General features: G+C 42.1%; 1 long non-coding RNA gene across 3 annotated transcripts in view; it reads right to left on the bottom strand.

Moving 5' to 3' along the window:
• Positions 1-22,853, bottom strand: part of LOC130705753 (uncharacterized) — a 101,724-nt gene that overhangs the window by 55,606 nt on the left and 23,265 nt on the right. The window contains exons 4-5 of one of the 3 annotated variants that reach the window (XR_009006141.1): positions 17,792-17,873; positions 17,423-17,563 (exon numbers count right to left, since the gene is read on the bottom strand). The exons of 1 other annotated variant lie outside the window; for it this stretch is intronic. This is a non-coding gene — a long non-coding RNA (uncharacterized LOC130705753). Of the gene's footprint in view, positions 1-17,422; positions 17,564-17,791; positions 17,874-20,438; positions 20,790-22,853 lie in introns of those variants that run through there. One more of the 3 variants, XR_009006142.1, reaches the window with a different exon arrangement.

Genomic DNA, 22,853 nt, shown 5'->3' with positions numbered 1-22,853 from the left:
TCAAGTGAATTTCAGGTGACGCCTGCCCGATTCTTGAGAATGAATTGTGCTAATCTTATCAGTTCCTCTCCTAGAGTTAAATTGCTCTGCAGAATTTTCAGTCCTGATTCAAGAAAATTGGTTTAATAAGCAGAACTGAAATTTGAGAAAACTCGATTTCTTCAAATGTTTCCCATGACTTTCAGTCCAGAGCCCTTCAAAAGAGATGTGAAAAGATGTGAAATGTTACTCTGATACATACCCCCCAAAATAACACTGTCTTGTTTTGGCTAATTCATAGCTCTAGGTTGAGGAATGTCATTTATTTCCAGGGCCATCCTTGGGTACTACACAATTATGGAAAAGAACTATCAGTGCTAATCGATCCATCATAGGCCCAAAAAGTCCTACAGAATCTGAAATGCTGACAAGAAGTTCAGATCGGCTAGAAAACATCTATAAATCATACATCTTGTCATTTTAACTAACCTGATGAAAATGTTTAGCTTCCATGACTTACTAATTCCCTGAGCCACCTTTAAAGTCTTGTGTTCTTTTCTAAGCCAAAGAATGAAACAGATTTGAAGGTTATGTTTAAAAGAGTATACAGCCGAGATGGCTGTTACAGTCGTTAATATTTAAAATGACATTTCAGACGCTCCAACTAACTCAAACAGAAATTTTAGTAGGCTATTGGTCATTTTTTCAAAGTTTTTTAAAGGTATAATTATATACTGTAAAATAAATTTGTTTTAAGTGGACAGTTCAAGGATTTTTAGTGAATTTTCACAATTTCTCAACTATCATCACAATTCGGTTTTAGAACATTTCCATCCCCCCCAAGAGGTCCCTTGTCGCAGTTAGCAGTTATTCTTCATTTCCACCCCCAGCCCCAGGAAATCACTAATCACCTTTCTGTCTCCAAAGGTCTCCCTTTCCTGGACATTTCATATACATGTTAGCCTGTGTTTCTGAGGTTCATCCATGTTGTAGCAGGTAACAGAATTTTGTTCCTTTTTCTTGCCGAATAGTGTTCCATTGTATATAAGAACGCGTGTTGTTTATACATTCCCCATCTGATGGACATTTGGGTTGTTACAACTTTCTGACCTTATGAATAAGGCTGCTATGAACATTCATGCATGAGTCTTCGTGTCAACGTATGTTTTCATTTTTCTTGGGAGACACCTAGGAATGGAATGGCTGGGTCATATAGTAAATGTATGTTAAACTTCTTTTTTCACTTTATTTGATTCACTTTCCTTTTAGGTGTAACTTTTGAAAGTTTATACGCTAAACTGTTTTGCAAAATAGCTGTATCATTTCCCTTTCCCACGCTGGTCATTTTTTATAAAACACATTAATGGGAGCATGAGTTTTCTGAGCAGTGGCATTAACTCCACAATGTTGGGAATTTCAATTCTCTTTAATCCATTGAAGGCTTTCTGGTTTTAAGCTGCTTCAGACTTTGTTTTTGCTCGGTGGGTGGGGAGAAGTTGAAAGAATATTAGGCCTCTTACTAAAGAATCCAGTAATTGTATATTTAAATGATCACCTCCACCCTTGCACAGTTCCTGATTGTTTGCAACAGCTTTCTGGCTTCTCTTACTGGCTGCAGGCTACAATGGTGAACTCCACTCCCACCTCCAAATTTGCGAGAAGTGCCTTTTTTCATGGTTCTCACAATATCCCAGGCATGCCTTTTGTTACTATATAATTTTCCAGCTGCTCTCAAGGAGCTATATTTTGCTCACCTTTGTTTGCTCAGTACTCAGCACAGACACTGCCTCATTGTAAGTACTCAACAATATCTATGGATCAATGAATGAATTAATGAACACAGAACAAGCCTATCTGTTAAGTGTATCATCATGGTCTAAATCTCATTTAACGGAAACATGTTACAAACGCAGGTAATGAAAAACTTGAATCTCTGTGTAGGTAATTTCTGATTTTCTTCCAAAAGAACTAGGAACTAAACTTAGCATCAACTTAGTCCCAAGGCTCTAAAGGAATCTGTGAGCTCTAGAAAAAGGCTGTCTGTTCCATCTCTCATCAGCTTTCTGGCCTCAGTCGAGTTAGTTAATTTCACTAAGCATCAGTTTCTTTATCTAAAAGCATTGCTGTGAGGATTAAAGGAGATAATCCACATAAATCCCTTAGTTATTATTTTATGGTGTCACCATTTTAACATTTATTGAGTATTTACTAAAATCATTATGAATATGAGTAAGGAGGTAGATGTGTCTTGCTTGTAAATGCAATATTCCCTGCTATAGGCCATCCTAGAAAGTGATGGTGCAGGTCACACCCCCAGAGAGCTTAATTTACATCACGTAACAATCTCATCAACCAACATCCAAATTATAGTCATCGACTGAGAGATTGTAAAATACAAGATCCTAAGGCAGAGATAGTGAAAGACAACGAATATTTGCACGTGTGTGTGTGCGTGCACGTGCACGCACACACACACACATCTCCACTTTATTCAGACCTCAGTGGATTCCTTTAATTTCAGGACTCACATCTAAGTGTAACCAAGCAAGTCCCTGGACAGACCCCTCCCCCATATCCTCTGCTGAAGCTCCTCTCTGAAGTACCCAGGTAATAGGATCTGATGCATATTTCCTGAGTTTTTCAGATGCTAAAAACCACCAACAAATTGAAGAAATTAACTACTTGGTGATCATGAGCACGTAGACCCCAGACCTTCTGGCGCCTAAAGATCGATCATCATCAACCAATCAGAGAATTGTGCACGAGCTGATCACATGCCCTGGGATGCCGCTCCCTCACCTGGCCTTTACAAATGCTTTGCTGAAACCCTTTGGGGAGATTGGGGTTTTCTGAGCATGAGCCACCCTTTCTCCTTGCTCAGCCCTGCAATAAACCTTCCTCTCCTGCAAACTCCGCCATTTTGATTTGTTTGGCCTCACTGTGTTGTCAGGCACACGAACTTGCATTGGACAAGACAAGGAGATTCTTCTTGAACGGAGGTTGGTTTTAGCACAACACCCAACATCAAGAGACACGCTGGTCTCCAGTGGTTTCACTCAACGCCACCCACCTCTTCAGTCTCTCAGAGGAAAGAACAAACACCACCAGAAAGCTCTGTGGAATCCTCAGACAGAGAGAGCAAGCCATAGCTGTGGAAATGCTTTCACCACACGTCATCCAATTTGAGAACGTCGGGGTTGCTAGGCTGCGGTACATCCTTGGTGCTGCATGGCCCAGCGACATGCGTCGTGCAGCCCTGTGAGGCTACGGAACCGTGAGGTGGCGACAGGTGTGTGTGTGAGCATGTGCACATTTATGGGAAAATGCCATCTTTGGAGGCAAAATTTGATTGGAGTCCTCACCTACCCCTTGTTAGTCTTGGATAAATCATTTAGCTTTTCTGAACCTCAGTTTTCCTCATGTGGAAGTGGGAATCAAATACTTGGCTGACAGGGACCTCCGTGGTGGCGCAGTGGTTAAGAATCCGCCTGCCAATGCAGGGGACACGGGTTCGAGCCCTGGTCCGGGAAGATCCCACGTGCCGTGGAGCAACTAAGCCCGTGCGCCGCAACTACTGAGCCCACGTGCCACAACTGCTGAAGCCCACGCGCCTAGAGCCCGTGCTCCACAACTAGAGAAGCCACTGCAATGAGAAGCCTGCGCACCACAATGAAGAGTAGCCCCTGCTCCCTGCAGCTAGAGAAAGCCTGTGCGCAGTAATGAAGACCCAACGCAGCCAAAAATAAATAAATAAATAAATTAATTAATTAATTAAAAAACAATACTTGGCTGACATAAAAAAGAATGAAATATTACCATATGAAGCAACATGAATGGACCCAGAGATTATCATACTAAGTGAAGTAAGACAGAGAAAGACAAATACCATGTAATATCAATTATATGTGGAATTTCAAATATGCTACAAATGAGCTTATTTACAAAACAGAAACAGACTCACAGACAAAGAAGACAAGCTTATCATTACCAAAGAGGAAAGGTGGGAGAGGGATAAATTAGGAGTTTGGGATCGGCAGATACAAACTACTATATATAAAATAGATAAACAACAAGGTCCTACTATATAGCACAGGGAATTATATTCAATATCTTGTAATAAACTATAATGGGAAAAAATAGGAAAAATAATATATATATACATATGTATGTAAAACTGAATCACTTTGCTGTACACCAGAAACTAATACAACATTGTAAATCAACCATACTTCAATTAAAAAAAAAATGTTTTTTTAATATTTGACTGGGTCATTATGATAATTACATACAATAAATGTAAAATTGTCCATCAAAGTATATGGCAAATCATAGTCACTCAAAGGTAATAGGAGTTACTATTCTACAATGTCTATATGAATATACTTACACACACAAATATGCCATTATGCTAAATCAATTATTCAGAAATATATTTATGAATACATATCTGGTGACATAAAGCTCCCAAACATAGAGATGAGAAGATCAAGATAAGTGCTTTCCCAGACTCTCTTCTCCATTTACTTTGCAGAGTTTCTTTTACATTGGGCCTCCCGTTTGCACTCACTGATTGCCACTAAGCTAACTTTTTTTGTACGTGTATATTCTGATTACCTGTAATGGATACTGTTGTCACTGAGACAGCAAAATAAATGAGGTTGTGGAGGACAGGGGGGCACCCCTGACCTGCTGGTTCCTGGCTACCCCGTGAGATCAAGCAATGAGGAGAAAGGTGGCGGACAGGGGTCCCAGCTACACTCAAGCATCTGAGTTAAGGGCATGGCCCCCAGACTCCGGGGAGGAGAACCCACAATGAACACACACTCTCAGAAAACTGGTAGCTCTTCAAACCGCACCCACCTTCCCCTTCCCCCAAGACCACTAAAACCCCAGAACACACTTGTCAAAAGAGGAAAGGCCATTGCCCAAATTGGTTTGGAATGCTTTTCCACTTCAGAGAAGGGTAAATACTTGTTTGTCAAGGAGAGAGTGTTGTTTGGCATCGTGGCTAGTAAAACCCCAATGTAATTTATTACACTGCATTTTCCTAATTGCTTATAAAATGTATTCTACTATCCTGTGTAAATAACGGCAAGCCTCGCAGTCATTAAGTGTATGTAATCAACAGATGTCAGTTGTTCTCCACTTAAGCAACTTAGAAACAACCAAAAATGAATTAGGATTATTGAATGGCGATGTGGAAAGCTGAGATGTTAAATATTTAATGCCCCAAACATAATGATGCAGTTGATTTTGTGTGCTTGTTAGTTGCGGCTTTATCACTTTGCATCAGTGATCCTGCAAATGCGTTCATTTCTCTGCAAGGCTCATCGGGTGTTGCTATGGAGACAAGAGCTGCTCTGACATATTCCCACCGGCCCTGTTTGCTGGCTTTTTCCGTAAACACTTAATTATGCATTGCATTCTGCAATCAGTGTGGTTGCAGGAAAGTTCGCTTAGCTGATTTCAGGATAAAGATGAGTTTCCCTCAGAAGCAGATGCTTTCTTAAGTATTGAGTGTGATTCTAATAAGTGGAGCAAAAGCAATAAACCTCCAAGAGAAAGGCAAACAAATGAGAAGGCAAGGAGTCATTCTAATTACTTCTGATTACCTACCTGTATAAAAGCTTATCAAAGTCTTATCAACAACTTTAACTCCATACTGAAACCCTTGATAGTTTGGGGAGGAGGATGGATTATTCTAAACCACATAACCTAAGCAGACAAATCAAACAAACAAACAAACAAATCAACAACATATATATATATATATATATATATATATATATATATATACACACACACACACACATATATATATATACAGACACATATGGGGGCTATTCTGTCTAGGAAGAAGGTATTATCAAAATATAAGATCCTTCTTCTTTGGCCAGGGATTCTCAACATAAAAATAGACTTCTGGGCTTTTGGAGACTGTGATCTTCCCCCTCTTTCCATAGGTGTAAGCAGCATATTGTTTCTGTGTGTATATGTGCATCTTTCCAGAAAGAAGCTCCATAACTTTTATCAGAAACCCAGAAAATTGTCCGACAAAACAAGATAAAGAACCAATGATCGATTGTATTCTCGTGAAAAATACTCCATCTCCTCCTGAGAAAGTGTGAACTCTTTCCCATCCTGTGCGATTACCAAAATGCAGGATGCGTTTCTGTGGCAGGGACCCCACCCTGAGTTTGTTCTTTATCCAAATCTGGATTTTGATAGAGACATGCCTGGAATTCTCCCTCATTTGAAGGAACAAATACTGGGCTAGATGAAGTAAGCTGATCTGTGCCCAGCATTCTAAGTTACAACAAAAGTTGTGTCCCAGTGGACCCCTTAGTTTTACGAAAATGCTTCAATTTAATGAATGAAACATTTATTTGACAGATTCTCGTAGGAATCAGATTTCTATTTGATTTGCTTTTTACTGGGTATTTACTGTGTACCAGGCACTTCCTCATACACACTCTATTCTATATCCCCCTTGTGATTTCAATGGAGTTATTTGCACTGAAACTAGAAAAGGAGACAAGGGTTTGGAGCCAAGCATAAATCAGACAGAACTACTGATACAAATTTGGGTATGAAAGAGACATGCTGGGAACAGCCAGAAAGGAAGGGCTCACACTTCACCTTTACTAAATGTCAACAACGTGAATGTGAGTATTCGTGCAGCCACTTGGCATGTGTAACACCACCTTAAAAGCACAGCTGTCTCTTATGATCACTCATGGTTCTATGGGGGTTCAGAGGGGAGAGCTTGTCCCTTCTCCACAGTGTCTGGGGCTTGCCCTGGTTTGACCCAATGGCTGAGGACTGGACCACTGGGACTGCCTAGCACCCTTCTTTATGCAGCCTCAGGGTCTCTCCGTGTGCTCGCGCACAGAGTCGCCTTAGCATCAGAATTTCAAGGCAGTCAAACTTCTTGCATGAGGGCTCACCATTCAAGTCCAAGTTTTCCAAAAGCCAGGGCAGAAGCTGCAAGGCTCCTTAGGCCTGGCTTCATCAGTCCCAGAACATTATTCTATTCATCAAGAAGATGCTCAATGGGACTTCCCTGGTGGCACAGTGGTTGAGAATCCGCCTGCCAATGCAGGGGACACGGGTTCGAGCCCTGGTCCGGGAAGATCCCACATGCCGTGGAGCAACTAAGCCCGTATGCCACAACTACTGAGTCTGTGCTCTAGGGCCCGTGAGCCACAATTACTGAGCCTGCGCACCACAACTACTGAAGCCTGCAAGCCTAGAGCCCAAGCTCTGCAACAAGAGAAGCCACCGCGACGAGAAGCCCGCGCACCGCAACAAAGAGTAGCCCCCGCTCGCCACAACTAGAGAAAGCCCGCGCGCAACAACTAAGACCCAACAATGAAGACCCAATGCAGCCAAAAATAAATAAATAAATAAATTTTTTTTTTTTTTAAAAAGAAGATGCTCAAGCCAGCGACTTCCCTGGTGGTCCAGTGGTTAAGACTCCACGCTCCCAATGCAGGGGGCCCGGGTTCGATCCTGGTTAGGGAACAAGATCCCGCATGCCACAACTAAGAGCCCGCATGCTGCAACTAAGACCTGGCGCAGCCAAATAAAAGAAGATGCTCAGGCCAGTCCAGACTGAAGGAGAGGGGGATTTAGCTCTACCTCTCAACGGCAGGAGTAGCAAAGACTGCGTAGCTATGTTCAGCAGCTCAAAAGGCAGGGCAGATCTATTAGGTAACATTTTTAAGTAACTGTCCTAACTTCTGTACATACACATGATGTCAATTACCTCTACAAAGCAGCCCTGTCACCCCATGTTACAGATATGAACACTGAGGCAGAGTAGGGATTCAACCCAGGACGGTCCTCAAATTCTGTACCATCAACTACGATGCCTCCTGGTTCTACCAACACTTCACTCAAGTTACAATCACTGCAGCCTCCGCTGATTTCTTCTCCCTTCCTTCACACTTGCTACTTGGATCTTACATGAAAGATGGCATAATTACACATCATCTTTTTTGGTATATAGGCGTCTCCCCAAAGAGATCACAGAATCGCAAAACGGGAGAGCTTTGGGTTCTGAGATGGGAAAACAGAAGGGTACACAGGGCCAGCATCTTGGCTGGGATTGCACAGATGACTGGCGGCAAGAGAACTGGGCTCACAGGAGGGGAGCAGCTTTTGGTCCTGCTCCTGGCTCTGTCTTCTTGTCTACAGTTTTTGGCACCATAGGGGAGGAAGAAATTTTCCTCTACCCTTCTAGGTTCTTTTGGCTGGTCTACTAATTAAATTGACATAAGACAGATTAGCAGGGGGAAAACAAATTGAATTTTGTACATATGGGAGCCTCACATTGACATTGAAGCTTATATGCCATCCTGAGCTAAGGAGAAAGAGGTAGGGGTCGAGGGCTTCAAAGGGAAGAAAGACAATTCACAGGGAGATTGGTAAACAAATCTTTGTCACGGCATGCGCAGAGACAGTGGGACACAGAGAGGAATTTGAACAAACAGGCCCAGTTGAGGTCCTCCAGCGCCCTACACTGAGCCTATACATTTGTAGTTATCTTGGGTGATAGCTCTCTTCCTGGACCTGGCCCTCTATCAAAATTCTTTTTTTTTTTTAATTTTTTTAAAATTTATTTATTTATTTATTTTTGGGTGTGTTGGGTCTTCGTTTCTGTGCGAGGGCTTTCTCTAGTTGCGGCGAGTGGGGGCCACTCTTCATCGCGGTGTGCGGGCCTCTCACTGTTGCGGCCTCTCTTGTTGCAGAGCACAGGCTCCAGACGCGCAGGCTCAGTAGTTGTGGCTCACGGGCCTAGTTGCTCCGCGGCACATGGGATCTCCCCAGACCAGGGCTCGAACCCGTGTCCCCTGCATTGGCAGGCAGATTCTCCACCACTGCGCCACCAGGGAAACCCCAAAATTCTTTTTTTTTAAGAATTTGATTGAAGTACAGTTGATTTACAATGCTGTGCTAATTTCTTCCATACAGCAAAGGAACTCAGTTATGCATGTATATATTCTTTTTCATATTCTTTTCTATTATGATTTATCATGGGATACTGAATATAGTTCCCTGTGCTGTACAATAGGACCTTGTTTTTTTATCTATTCTATGTATAATCATTTTTTTATTTAATTTTTATTTTATATTGGAGTATAGCTGATTTACAATGTTGTGTTAGTTTCAGGTATACAGCAAATTGATGCAGTTTTAGGTAGTTAAGAGGGAGATAAAAAGTTCTTCCTGTTCCTTTTGGACTTTGACTGACTTCAGCTCAAAATAATCCACATGCCATGGTACATTAGGGGGAGGCTGGTTCTGAACCCCTTCTATACATATGAGCCTCTGAAAAAAAAATTGTGTGGTGAAACCAGTGATTACTGGTGATATTCCTTTCTTCTCTGTCTTGTCTAGGGCTGAACCTTGTCTAAGGGAAGATAATTTGCTCTCTAACGAGAGTACTTGAAGTGCATTTCTTTCACTTGCTTTGAGATTTCTGGCAATTTTTTCATCTAGTTCTAATCTAATAGAGCCTAAATCCATTTTCAGCTAATTACAGGAAATGCTTCTAATGGGTAAATTAAGTCTGCTTCTACTCCGGGAGGCTCACCAACCAATACCTTTTCCTCTATTCCCGACAATTCACTTTTCCTCCTTCTTAAAGGGCTTGTCACTCCCAATCTCCCCAAATCACCAGCCATGGTAGAAGCTTCCAGAGGTAAATCTGCCCTCAAGAGGAAGTGGCCATCCACCAATGACAAGTCCAAGACCCCTGAATTTACTGACCGCAAATTGCTGATCGTTGTAGCGCTACGAAACGTTCTTCTGGCTTTATGAAAATAAAAGATGGTTTGCCACTTGCTTGGAAGCTACAGTGCCTGCCAAAAGCAAAGTGGTGGGAGTTGGAATTACCCAAAAGAATGCTCTGAAAATGTGAAAATGCCTATCACATCCACAGTGCTGCTTTGCTTCCTTTCAGAAATGCGCTGAAGGAAACTCCAGGTCACACAGCCCTCGGTGCTTGTGCTCGTGAAAGAACTAGGGGGAAAAAATAAAAATAAAAAACTTGGCTAAGATTATGCTTAGCAGTAGGTCCAGCTACAGATATAATGGCAGCTACTGGCTGTTAAACAGAATTATCCATCATGTGGCCCATGAGGTTACATAGATAAGGGAAATGAGAACCAAACAAACAAAAAAAACCAGAGAAGTGTAGATCCTTAAATATTTCTCAAGCATCCAACTGTTTTGCTCAAAACCAAATATGTTGGGTGGGGGAGAACTCGCCACCCCAAAATGTCTCTTTGGCGTGTGGATTATTTTGAGATGAAAACAATCAGGGCCCAAAAGACTTGGGAAGAAACTTTGACCTTCCCCCTAACCACCTAAAAGAATTTCGATTGAGAGCCTGTTCCCAGAACAGAGCTATCACCACAGATCTCTGCAAAGAATGTGGGCTGAGTGTGGTGGGGAAATTCTAGGCTGGCCTAGAGGTCAGAGTCCAGTCTCGGTCCCATGGTCTCTGAAGGCCCAGCCAACATTTGTTTACCAAATATTTGCTTTTCCACCTCCACGTGAATTGCCTTCCTCTCCTTTTAAATCCCAAACCACTACCCCCAACATCCTCTTTTGTCTTTGGCTGAAGACGATATTTCAAGTGAGGGCGTCAGTCATTTTGGCAAGTTACTCAGTTTTCCTGGGTCTCCCCCATGTATACATGTTTTTAAACTTTTGTTTAATTTTCTCCTATTAATCTGTCTCGTGTCAATTTAATTCTTAGACCAGCGAGAAGCACCTAAAAGGGGAGAGGAAAATTTCCTCCCCCCTGACCAACACTGGTCAACTACCCCCACTAATCCTTAAAGTACTTAATGATATGTCTGTAAAACAAATAAAGGCATAGCGTATCCGTCTGGCTGGAGGTATCCTACACCTCACTGAGTCTATCTGCAAGCGACTCCTCACAATTCTGGCTGCCCAGAATATCCCTCATCCCTGCTTTCTGATGTCTTCGCTTGTAGTTAATGGTACACAGCCCCCTAATATCAAAACAGAATTTTATTTTGCCTGCTTAGCCTCCAGGGTTAATCAAACGTTTGTGATAGATATTCTAATCATGGACCTAGCAATACTTACGAGAGAAAATTGATGCCTGGCAGAATTAAACAACAGTCCATGTAAAGTTTATCCACCATTTTAATGGAAAGGTTTGAATCCAGGTCTCTAGTCTCCAAAGACCTTATGCTGTTTCCTATCTCAAGCTGCCATTTCTTCCTTAGATTACTCTGTCTCCTCATGAGGCTTCATCACTTCAGCCTGGTCCCGTTGCCTATCCTTCTCCTAAATTTTTCACGGGATGGTCTTCTCAAGCAAAACACCAATTGAGAAAGTGGTGATCTTGGAGGTTAGATGGTATTAAAATGGAATTAGGACAAGGGAGCTGGCAATGCCTGAACCTCACCTTTGCCAAGCGTCCCTTTGTCCTCCTAGGAACTGGTGAGATGGATGCACTGGGAACTACTGTACCTGAAAAACGAGACTCCGCTTAACAAGAGAGACATGGGTCCTGCCCCCATGGAGCTTACATTCTGATGGTAAACACGCTGTGCTCCATGGGCGATATCTGTAATGGACTCGGCAGGAAATGGCGATAAGGGTGTGCTACATTCCTGCCAGCTCGGCACACTATTGCACACTGCTCACTAACCACCACCAGAGAAAAACTCTCTAGAAGAATCAATACCTAATTCATGGAAATGTTTTCCAATACCCAAGCCAAATTATGGGGTTTCTCACTTTTCCTCTCCCTCCAATAAATCTAAAGTTTGGCCAGCTTACTGAGAAAAACATGCATACATAACTTAGGATTGAAACCACCTGCAAATTTCATTTTGTCATTTTTGTATTCCTTCCTTAAACCGATCAGGCCTTTGACTTGAAGTGTTCAAATAGGCAGGCTTGGCTTGAGGAGCTATTCAAACCATATTCAAAATCCACAGTTTGCCTTTTTTTATGAAGCGCATTGCTTTTGCAGACATGATTTTGCTAGCTTTTAAAAATGGGCTATTAAATTTAGAATATCAGAGAGCGGAGCCCTGGGGATTCTAGACAGTGGGGGTGGGTAAGCAAAACCTTGATGCTATGAAGATAGACGGTACATTCAGGAGACACTGATAGGCCATTCTGGGGAGCAGAGGATGACTCCTGAGGTGTATGCCATGCTGGGTGCAAGGGTGCAGGGAAGAAGCCTGAACTACAGGCTAAGGCATTTGGTGGTGGTGGTTGTTTCTTCCACAAGGACTTTCTGTTAAACATAGACATTTCCTTATTACTGAGCCATAAAAAGAAACGAAATTGAGTTATTTGTAGTGAGGTGGATGGACCTAGAGTCTGTCATACAGAGTGAAGTAAATCAGAAAGAGAAAAACAAATACCGTATGCTAACACATATATATGGAATCTAAAAAAAAAAAAAAAATGATCATGAAGAACCTAGGGCAAGACGGGAATAAAGACCTACTAGAGAATGGACTTGAGGACACGGGGAGGGGAAAGGGGAAGCTGGGACAAAGTGAGAGAGTGGTAGTGTATATATGGACATATATACACTACCAAATGTAAAATAGATAGCTAGTGGGAAGCAGTCGCATAGCACAGGGAGATCAGCTCGGTGCTTTGTGACCAGCTAGAAGGGTGGGATAGGGAGGGTGGGAGGGAGGGAGATGCAAGAGGGAAGAGATATGGGGATATATGTATATAAATAACTGATTCACTTTGTTATAAAGCAGAAGCTAACACACCATTGTAAGTAAAGCAATTATACGCCAATAAAAATGTTATTAAAAAAAAGTATCTACAATAGGATCATAATAGGTAAAACAAGGAAAAGACTTCTCACAATTCTCAAACACACTTAATACACTCATAATAAAAAAAAATAGACATTTCCTAACAGTGCAGTGGGCTGATTTGTGAGGTAGTGAGTCCTCTGGCTCTGGGGGTGATCAAGCAGGGTACAGCACTCTCTGTCAGAAATGCTGCAAAATCAGATGGAAAGGTAAACTAATTCAGAGGTTATAACGTATGCCCCACAGAATCTGCTTTTTTAAAGGGGTGCATGGGGGGGAAGGAGAAAATCAACCCCCAAAATTGGTGAGATAACACCAAAAGACTCCAGATTTTCTTAAAAAGTAGAGCTCTAAAGACACTGGGCCCATTCCATTTGGACACACTTGATAACTAGCAGGTTCTGCTGAGTAACTGTTTATCCCTTAGGGTCAGGTGCACTAGTCTGCCAGCTCTCCGTCATTGATTTCAAGCACCTGCTGGGTCCCTGAAGGCATCTGCATATTTGACCCTGGGCCTTGATGCTATGTAAAGTTTTTCCCTATATTTGATGGTAAGCAATCATGCTTGACCGCTCTGGACTTGAGAAAAGGGACTTGCATAGTCTTCAGCCAAAATAGGCCACCCAGGCTCACTGCGCTTCCTGAAGAAGGGCAGGGGACAGATCTGAGTTGATTTGTCACCGGGGTCTTTCAGGAAAGGAGGGGAGCAAAGTTTGCCACTGGAAAATGTGCCTCTTTGGCATGAGGATTCTTTTAGGCTGGTTGTTTTCAAGAAATAGAAGGCTCAGGAAGAGCTTTTGCCTCCTCCCTCCTAACTGCCTAAAGGAACTTAGATGGGGGTGCGGGTGCTGCCCCAGGAAGAGCGCCGTCCCCAGAGCCAGCTTACAAGGAGTATGAGCTAGGTGTGGCTGACGGCGGGAAACCCAGCAAGGCCTGTGTCATCAGGGTCCCTGTGTCCCGTGGTCTCTACGTAGAACGGCAAACGCGTTTACCAAACATTTACTTTTTCCCATCTTCCTGTAAACTGTCTGAAGTCCCAAACTCCTACCCCCTTTTCCTTCTCTCAGATGCCAGATTAGCCTCAATTGCCTGACTTGTTTTTGGGAATCACATTCTTATGGAGCCCCCATACGTATGTCTTTAAATTGGGTTTTTCTCCTGTTCATCTGTCTCATGTCAATTTAACTACTAGGCCAGCCAGAAGAACTCAGAAGGGTAGAGGGGAAATCTTCTTTCCCAACAGAAACTATGGTGTCTCTTTCAATCTGCATTTTCACAATACCATTCTCCTCCCATGAAAAGATGTTACTTCCCATCGTAAAGCCTCTTAAGTCTTGAATTCATCCAAAACACTCATGAGATGAGAATCACAGGCTCCTGGGTCTGGAGGGGAGGGGCTGGCGATGCCTCCGTCATGAAGTCAGACGTTTTCAACACTGTGATGCCCTCCAGTCCAACCTCCATGCTACCACATCTCTGCAGGCAGAGCAGAGCAAACTTGCTTGTGTAGTTATCTGAACTTTGCAGATAATGAACGGGAAGCATTTTGAAAACCTAATTCCCTTTCCACTCTTCTCTCCACACTGCCCCTTGAGTGGTGCACCGAAAACACAGATGTGATCGTATCATGTACTCACTTGTAATCCTCCATCCCCGCTCTTTACCTGCAGCCTTATTAACAAAGAGAGACATCGCATGTGTGAGGTGATGCAGCCAGTGCACAGATGAGCCTTTTATGTGTCAAAAATCATGTATGGGGACTTCCCTTGTGGCGCGGTGGTTAAGAATACGCCTGCCAATGCAGGGGACATGTGTTCGAGCCCTGGTCCAGGAAGATCCCACATACCGCGGAGCAACTAAACCCATGAGCTACAACTACTAAGCCGGCGCTCTAGAGCCCGTGAGCCACAACTGCTGAGCCCGCGCACCACAACTACTGAAGCCTGAGCGCCTAGAGCCCATGCTCCACAGCAAGAGAAGCCACCGCAATGAGAAGCCCACGCACCGCGACGAAGAGTAGCCCCCGCTCGCCGCATCTAGAGAAAACCCGCGCGCAAGCAACGAAGACCCAACGCAGCCAAAAATAAATAAATAAATAAATTTATTTATTTTTAAAAAATCATGTATGCAATTTAATATGTATTATGTAAAAACACATCAGCACATCAAACTCATAATTTCAGTTGAAATGTAAAGTTTCTTTAAAATATTATGTTCTTAATACATATAAGTAAACAGTATAAATTTAAAGAAAAAGCACTCATATGTGGAATCTTATTTTTAAAAATGATGCAGGTGAACTTGTTTGTGGAACAGAGACAGACTTACGGATACTGAGGACAGACGTGTGGTTACGAAGAGGGGAACGTGGGTGGTGGGGAGGGATAAATCAGCAGATTGGGATGAACGTACACACACTACTGTACGTGGAATAGATAACCAACAGGGACCTACTGTAGAGCACAGGGAACCGTACTCAGTATTCTGTGACAAGCTACATGAGGAAAGAATCTGAACAAGAAAGAATATGTGTACGTGTGTGGCTGAGCCACTCTGCTGCACACCTGAAGCTGGCACGCGTTGTCAATCAACTCTACTCCAATAAAGTTTGTTTAAAAAGAAAAAAGCACTATAAGTAAACCGTACTGGTAAATTCCAGCTAATAATTGTAGCATAAATGATAGGGGGAAAAAATTACCATTCTGTGACTCCTAATAAAATGACGTATCTAGTTAAAGATCATCAGTGACTCTTGAAACCATTAGGTTGGAAGGTTGGTGGGAGTCTTTTTAATAGAGGGACCAGGCTGACACCACCAGAACCCATTGATCAATCTTAGCATTTCAGAAAGTTGAAACCACCAGATTTTATGTGCCTCTTGATGTGCTGCAATCAGAAATGTCCAGGGCTTCCCTGGTGGCGCAGTGGTTAAGAATCCGCCTGCCAATGCAGGAGACATGGGTTCAAGCCCTGGTCCGGGAAGATCCCACATGCCGTGGAGCAGCTAAGCCCGTGTGCCACAACTACTGAGCCTGCGCTCTAGAGCCTGCGAGCCACAACTACTGAGCCTGCGTGCTGCAACTACTGAAGCCCGCGCGCCTAGAGCCCGTGCTCCACAACAAGAGAAGCCACCGCAGTGAGAAGACCGCGCACCGCAATGAAGCGTAGCCCCCGCTCGCTGCAACTAGAGAAAGCCCGCGCGCAGCAGCGAAGACCCAACGCAGCCAAAAATAAAAAATAAAAAGAGTACATTATGTTTTTGCTCAGTGCTTGCTTGCATCAGTGGTGTTCAAGTTACTTTCCACTCTCATTTTTTTCTGGCAGTTTGAAGAAACCCTCCCCCACAAAAAACATAGTAAGCACTTAATAAATTAAAAATAAAGGGCCTTGAATACATATTGAGCACTTACTTAGCACCAGGTCCTATGTTGAGTGACTGGATTACACTGGTGAAAAAGATTGGCCTGAACCCAAAGATCTTACAATCAAGGCCTTTTCTCATCATGAACCAAACATCTTCACAATTAAACTGTTTCAATAGGCAAGACTGTCCCACCTGTTCCTATAGACCTATCCTAACCATCTCCTGAAAACAGTGGCTAGGGGTCCTTTTTCCTTTACCTTAATTCTTGCACGAAGTCTTGCACATTCTGACCTTTGAAAGGAATATTCTTTACAATTTTCTTTTCTTTTTTTTTTTTTTTTTTTTTTGTTTATCCCCTCCAGGGCTGAATGTCTGGCCAGAGTCATCATGCAGGATATGAAAAATCAATGCATTGCTGCTCTGAATGTCCTCAAAGGAGGTCATGCTCTATCGATTCCCCAGGCCACATTAAAGCCCTAAATCAAAATACTGACAAATCCTTACCCATTTTCAATTATTTTACCAGGCTAAAGAGCTACTTTGTAAGTTTTCTGCTATAATAAAATTCTGCAGCCTACAAGAGCCTCTGCTTTCAGACCACCAAAACTATTTGATTAGAATAAATCCAGTATCAGGTGCTCTGGCGAGTAATTGATTTATTGCTTAATGACTTTCCAAATACAGTATGTTCTAAGGCAACTTATCTGCAGGGAACAGCATGCTGTGGTGAAGCGTAGAAGAAAGCTGTGTTAAGGATTCTTAGAGCCTGTTCTTGTTGCCAGAAATAGCGTGTTTGCTCTGTACTTAAATATCACCTAAGATATCCTTGAACCTTTGGCACTTGATTGAAGAATGTCTTCAGGATTCAGATTTCCATGCATATAGTTTAAATTTAAGGATGTTGCCTGCCCTTGTCAACTGAAAAAAAAATTGCACAACCTAAAAGCTGAGAATTATGTTTTATTTGGGGGACAAAGCTGAGGACTTAAGCCCAGGACTCAGCCTCTCATGTGACTCTGAGGCACAGCTCTGAAGAGATGGAGGAGGAAGCAGGATATACAGGAGTTTTTGCATCAAAGACCAGGGAGTCAGAACTTCAAAAGATGACTGTTAACTAAAGAGAACCAGACATCTCAAGTTAATGAATTTAGCGCTTTTCTATGTATGGGAAGATGCAAGAGTCTGGGCTCATTGAAATCATTCCTTTGCTATGCACCTCAGCTCTCTGGGGCCAGTATCCTGTGTTTTTGCATCCTGAGTGCCCTCAGGGTGCACCGTTGGGGGTGGCTGCAGGGGCTGATGACTTGACGGCAGGCATCCTGTTTCTATCCTGAGTTCCCTCAGGGCTCACTGTCAGGGCAGCTGTCATGTGACGGCTTGATGGCTGCAACATCGCTTGTTTACTGATACGGCAGGCAACACTTTTTCACTCACCCACTCAACAAAATCAAAATGGCTAGAGAGAATGAAATTCATGGAACAGCATAATGGAAAAGGAATCGAAATAAATGGAAAGTTAGGAGACCTGGTTTCAATTCCTAACACTTCCATTCACTGAGTTTACACAGATGTCACTTTTCTCCTTAGCACCATGACCTGTGAAATGACGTACCTGGATCACATCAGAAATCACAAACTGGCAGCCAACTGGCAGGGTCTGGCTTGCAGACATGTTTTCTTTGGGCTGCACAGCACTTTAAAAAAAACAAAAACAAATAAGCAAACAAACCCTAAAAACAACATAGTAAGATTTTTAAAGGCAAGAGATGTCCAAGCAAATTTCACATTTCCAGCTTCTACTAAAAAGTCAGAAGATTGGGTCACATACATCTGCATTCCTCATGGACACAGCTGTTAGAGCTGTGTAGCTTCTACCCACTTTAGATGGGGCCCTAGCAATCCAGTTTGTCACCATTGCCACACTCCCCATATTGGTCCTTGAGATTGAGGTAGAAGTTATTTTTTATTTATACTCACGTGACTCTGCTGTTCTCTTATAGTAGAGAACCATTTCATTTTCTAAGTAGTGATAGAAAAAAAATATGTACAAGGGCAGGCAGACTATAAAAGCCACCTGGTTTAATAAAAGTGGCAAAGAGAACATGTTTTGTGGGACCAAAGACTATTTCTAAGTGTGTCATATACAAACAGGATGTGTCCTTGCTGAAATGATGCAACAGGCTGATTTCACTCATTGAATAACATAGACATTAGAGTTTTCACCTCTCAGATGAGATGATCTCAAGGGCTCCTTGTAGTTCTAGAAACTTAGTCTATGAACATGTATGATCTGTTTATGAACATGTATGATCTGTTATTAGAAAAGCCATTTATTCTTCTTTTAGGACTCTCTCTCTCTCTCTCTTTCATTCTATTTAAGAGTAACTCACATACAAGCAAACTGATGTCTGTGGAGAAGAGAATCTTACCATATCAACTGGAAAAGTATGACTTGACAAAATGAACCTCTGCTTGTGTTTAGAACACACACAAGCCCATCCATATATACTCTGCCTCCATAGGTGAAAAATCACCTATGCTCTGCAGCTGGGGCAGAAATAAAATTGCTAAGGTAGTGGGTGGCATATTGATAAATTGTATATAGAAAGACAGTTCATCGCTCTAGGTGTATATCATCATCCACCATCTACAGCAGGAATTCTTAATCTGGAGTCCATGGATCCAATTAGGTCCTGCACTGGAATGGGCTTGAGAGGGTATCTGAAACGTCCTGGAAAAATGCAAATTTTTCCATGTCTATGCCTCCGTGCATTTTTCTAAGATAATGATCCATAGCTTTCACCAAATTCCCAAAAGTCCCATGACTCCCCACTCCCAAAACTTAAGAACCACTGAGATACACAGGGTACCAATTTAGCAACCAACTGTTTATATGTTCTTGCTGGGGAAGAGTTACAATGACCTTATTTTCAAAACCAAAAGTTGAGGTGCAGATTTGGCTACAAAGCTGGAAACCAAGATAGGATATTGAAATGAGGATTGTTCCAGAAAACTCAGGACATAAGGTCACTTTAGAAATAGGGTCCTCAGGATGTGATGGGAGCCGGGTAAATGTGGTTTACCAGGGGCCATGCCAAACTAGGTAGAACAAGTTGTTGTCCTGAAGACCATAGTGTTATTGGCAAAGTCGGTACTAGCATTGGGACCTTTTGTCATCTTTTGCAGTGGCATTTCCATAACCCCACTCCCTTGTGTTTATTCTAGAACAGTCCCTCTTCCCTGCTCCCACCGCCCCCCCCCCCCCACACACATACTTCCTGTTTAATCCTTAACCGGAGAAACCCTAGCAAAACATCTCCACTTGTGGCCTCCTATCTCTGGCTCTTCCCCTAGGCCAGGGCCACATGATATAGTGATTATATATCATGGATTTATTTTTTCTTTTCTCGCTCTTTTTTTTTTCTCTTTTTTTGGAGCACCCGTGATTTCAAAGACCTTTTTCTTTTTCTTTTCTTTTTTTAAAATTGACGTATAATTGACTTACAATATTATATTAGTTTCAAGTATACAACACAGTAATTTGTTATTTTAATATATTACAAAATGATCATCACGATAACTCTACTTACCATCTGTCACCATACAGAGTTACTACAATATTATTGACTGTATTCCCTATGCTGTACATTATCTTCCCATGACTTATTTTATAATTGGAAGCTTGTACGTTAAATTTTCCTCACCTGTTTCAGTCATTCCCCCCACCCCCCACCGCCATGCCTGTCCCCTCTGGCAAACACTTGTTTGTTCTCCGTACTCATGAGTGAGTTTTCATTTTGTTTTGTTCATTTGTTTTGCTTTTTAGATTCCACATACAAGTGAAATCAAACTGTATTTGTCTTTCTCTAATTTCACACAGTATAATACTCTCTAGGTTCACCCATGTTGTTGCAAATGGCATTATTCCATTCTTTTTTATGGCTGAGTAATATTCCAGTGTGTTTATATACCACATCTTCTTTACCCATTCATTTTTCAGTGGACACTTGGATGCTTTTATATGTTGGCTATTGTAAATAATGCTACAATGAACACAGGGGTGCATATATCTTTTCAAATTAGTGTTTTTGTTTTCTTTGGAAAAATGCCCAGAGTGGAATTGCTGGATCGTATGGCAGTCCTATTTTTAATTTTTTGAGAAACCTCCATACTGTTCTCCATAGTGGCTGCACCAATTTATATTCCCACCAGCAGTGCACAAGGGTTCCCTTTTTTCCATATCCTCACCAAAACTTATTTGTTGCCTTTTTGATAATAGCCGTTCTGACAGGTGTGAGGTGATATCTCATTATGGTTTCAATTTGCATTCCCCTGATGACTAGCGATGCTGAGCATCTCTTCACGTGCCTGTTGGCCATCTCTGGGTCTTCTTTAGAAAAATGCCTATTCAGGTCCTCTGCCCATTTTTTAACTGGGTTGTTTGTTTCTCTGATGTTGAGTTGTATGACTTCCTTGTATGCTTTGGATATTAGCCCCTTATCAGATACATCGTTTGCAAATTATCTTCTCATCATTTGCAAGTTATCTTCTCTCATCAAAAGCTTTTTGATGCAGTCCCATTTGTTTATTTTTCCTATTGTTGCCCTTGCCTGAGGAGACAGATCAAAAAAAAATATTGCCAAGACCGATGTCAAAGAGCGTACTGCTTGTTTTCTTCTAGAAGTTTTATGGTTTCAGGTTTCACATTTAAGTCTTTAGCCCATTTTGAGTTTATTTTTTAACATGGTGTGAGAAAGTATTCAAAGGCCTTTTTCTGATGTCAGACCTTGTTTCAAAGCTCAAAACCCAAATTTTGGTCAATTAATGAGTCTGTATCAAAGTAACAAGACAGAAAAAATGGAAAGGAAACAAAAACTTCTCATACTGTACGTGCTTGTTTGTCAGTCAACCCCCAAAATGTTCTTCAGCCCCTCACTCCTGCACTAGACTAAAAGTTGCTCCTCAGAGTGTGGTCCCAGAACCAGCAGCATTGGCATCACCTGGGAACTCGCCAGAAAATGCAAAGTCCCAGGCCCTTCCTCGGTCTTAGAGAATCAGAATTTGCATTTAACAGGGTCCCAAAGAGATGTGGATGCACATTAGAGTTTGAAAAACTATGTTAAAGTTACAGCCCAGCTGACAGTGAGAGCGCCCCCACTGGCCAAGGGTTGTTATTACATCCATTTAAATTTAATTAGAGAAACCAGAAAAGGCTCAAACGTGCATTGTGAAGTAGCCTTATAGATCATGCAGTGTCCCTTTTCCTTTAAAAAGACTATAAAATGGTCCCCCTCTAGTCTATTTAATGGAGCCTGATGGAAGAGCCAAAGCACTATTATTCTAAATGTCCAAAACCTGACTTCTAATTGCAATCCTGCACTTACTTTTATTTCACTTTATTTCTCTATCTGATACAAGACAGAGAGAAATCACCTTTCCTGTCCATGGGGCAGCCTTTCTGTGAATGTTAAATGGAAGGGAGTGTAGGGTCATGGTTAAGAATGTGGACCCTGGGTTGAAACAGCTCCAATTATAAAGTCTCTATCTAGCATTGCTTAGCTGAGTAACCTTAGCTACGTAGTTTGCCCTCTCTATAATAATAGTACCTATCCCATCAGATTGTTGTGAAGATTAACCATTACAACATTCAAAAAGCAAACAGCACTCTGTAGGCACATAATTAAGCAGTCAGTAAGTGTTATCTATGTGAAAGCATTCTACAAATTGTGAAGAGCTCTACAGATGAGGGAGCTTATTTTTACTGGTGGGCAGACATGCAAGGCTATCAGCTCTAGATGAGAATTAAAGATGTCACCCATGGCTCACTAAGGAATTTCCCAGACCTCTGTCCCAGTGGCCCTAAAACACATGTAGAGAGACACCTGGACCTTATTTGCAGAGTAACTCAGGCTTCTCCACAATGCTCAAGCAGCAAAGCCGTGAAGTCACAGGACTCTTTGTAAAAATCAATGAAACAGTGTCTAATTATGAGCATTTGTACTCACTGTGTGCCCACCAACGCTAACTGCTAGCACTGCTGTTGTTTTATTTTTAGTTTTGTAGAAAATTATCTTGTGAAAGATTCTAATAAACCGAAGAGGTAGGGGGGCACCAAAGGGTTAATCAATAGGATTTCCTCAATTTTACCCACGTGATTTTATCACACTCATTTTGTGCAACTTAGACCGCTGTTTTGTGAACAAACCTGAAATATACATGATAGCCCATTCTCAAGGCTCTGCCTCCCAGGTTTGACCTTTAAATTATCACACTTTTCACTCATATAGAGATAAAAAGCTGCAGAACAGAGAATAATATTTGTCCTGTTGGAGGTTTCCAGGAACACTGTGACCTGACCTACACGAACAGCTGCAAGAACAGAGGATTCTGGCACCAGGAAGTTTATAACAACCAGCCACACCCCCTCCCCTTTTAGCTTAAGAGAAGCTTGAATCCTAACTCAGAGAAGACAGTTCTTTGAGACAGTAGTCCACCATCTTCTCCGTCTGCTGCCTGTCCGAATAAAGTCGCTATTCCTTGCCCCAGCGCTTCGTCTCTCTATTTTTTTATTGGCCTGTCATATGGCGATCAGTATGAGCTTGGACTCCGTAACAAAACCATCATGTTTTAAGTACTTTACATGTAGAATCACATTCGGTCCTCACAATAACCTT

The sequence above is a fragment of the Balaenoptera acutorostrata genome, chromosome 19 (assembly GCF_949987535.1).
Source record: "Balaenoptera acutorostrata chromosome 19, mBalAcu1.1, whole genome shotgun sequence".
Classification (NCBI taxonomy): domain Eukaryota; kingdom Metazoa; phylum Chordata; class Mammalia; order Artiodactyla; family Balaenopteridae; genus Balaenoptera; species Balaenoptera acutorostrata.
Note: the sequence above shows the minus strand (reverse complement) of the source record. Positions and strands in the feature narration are given on the sequence as shown.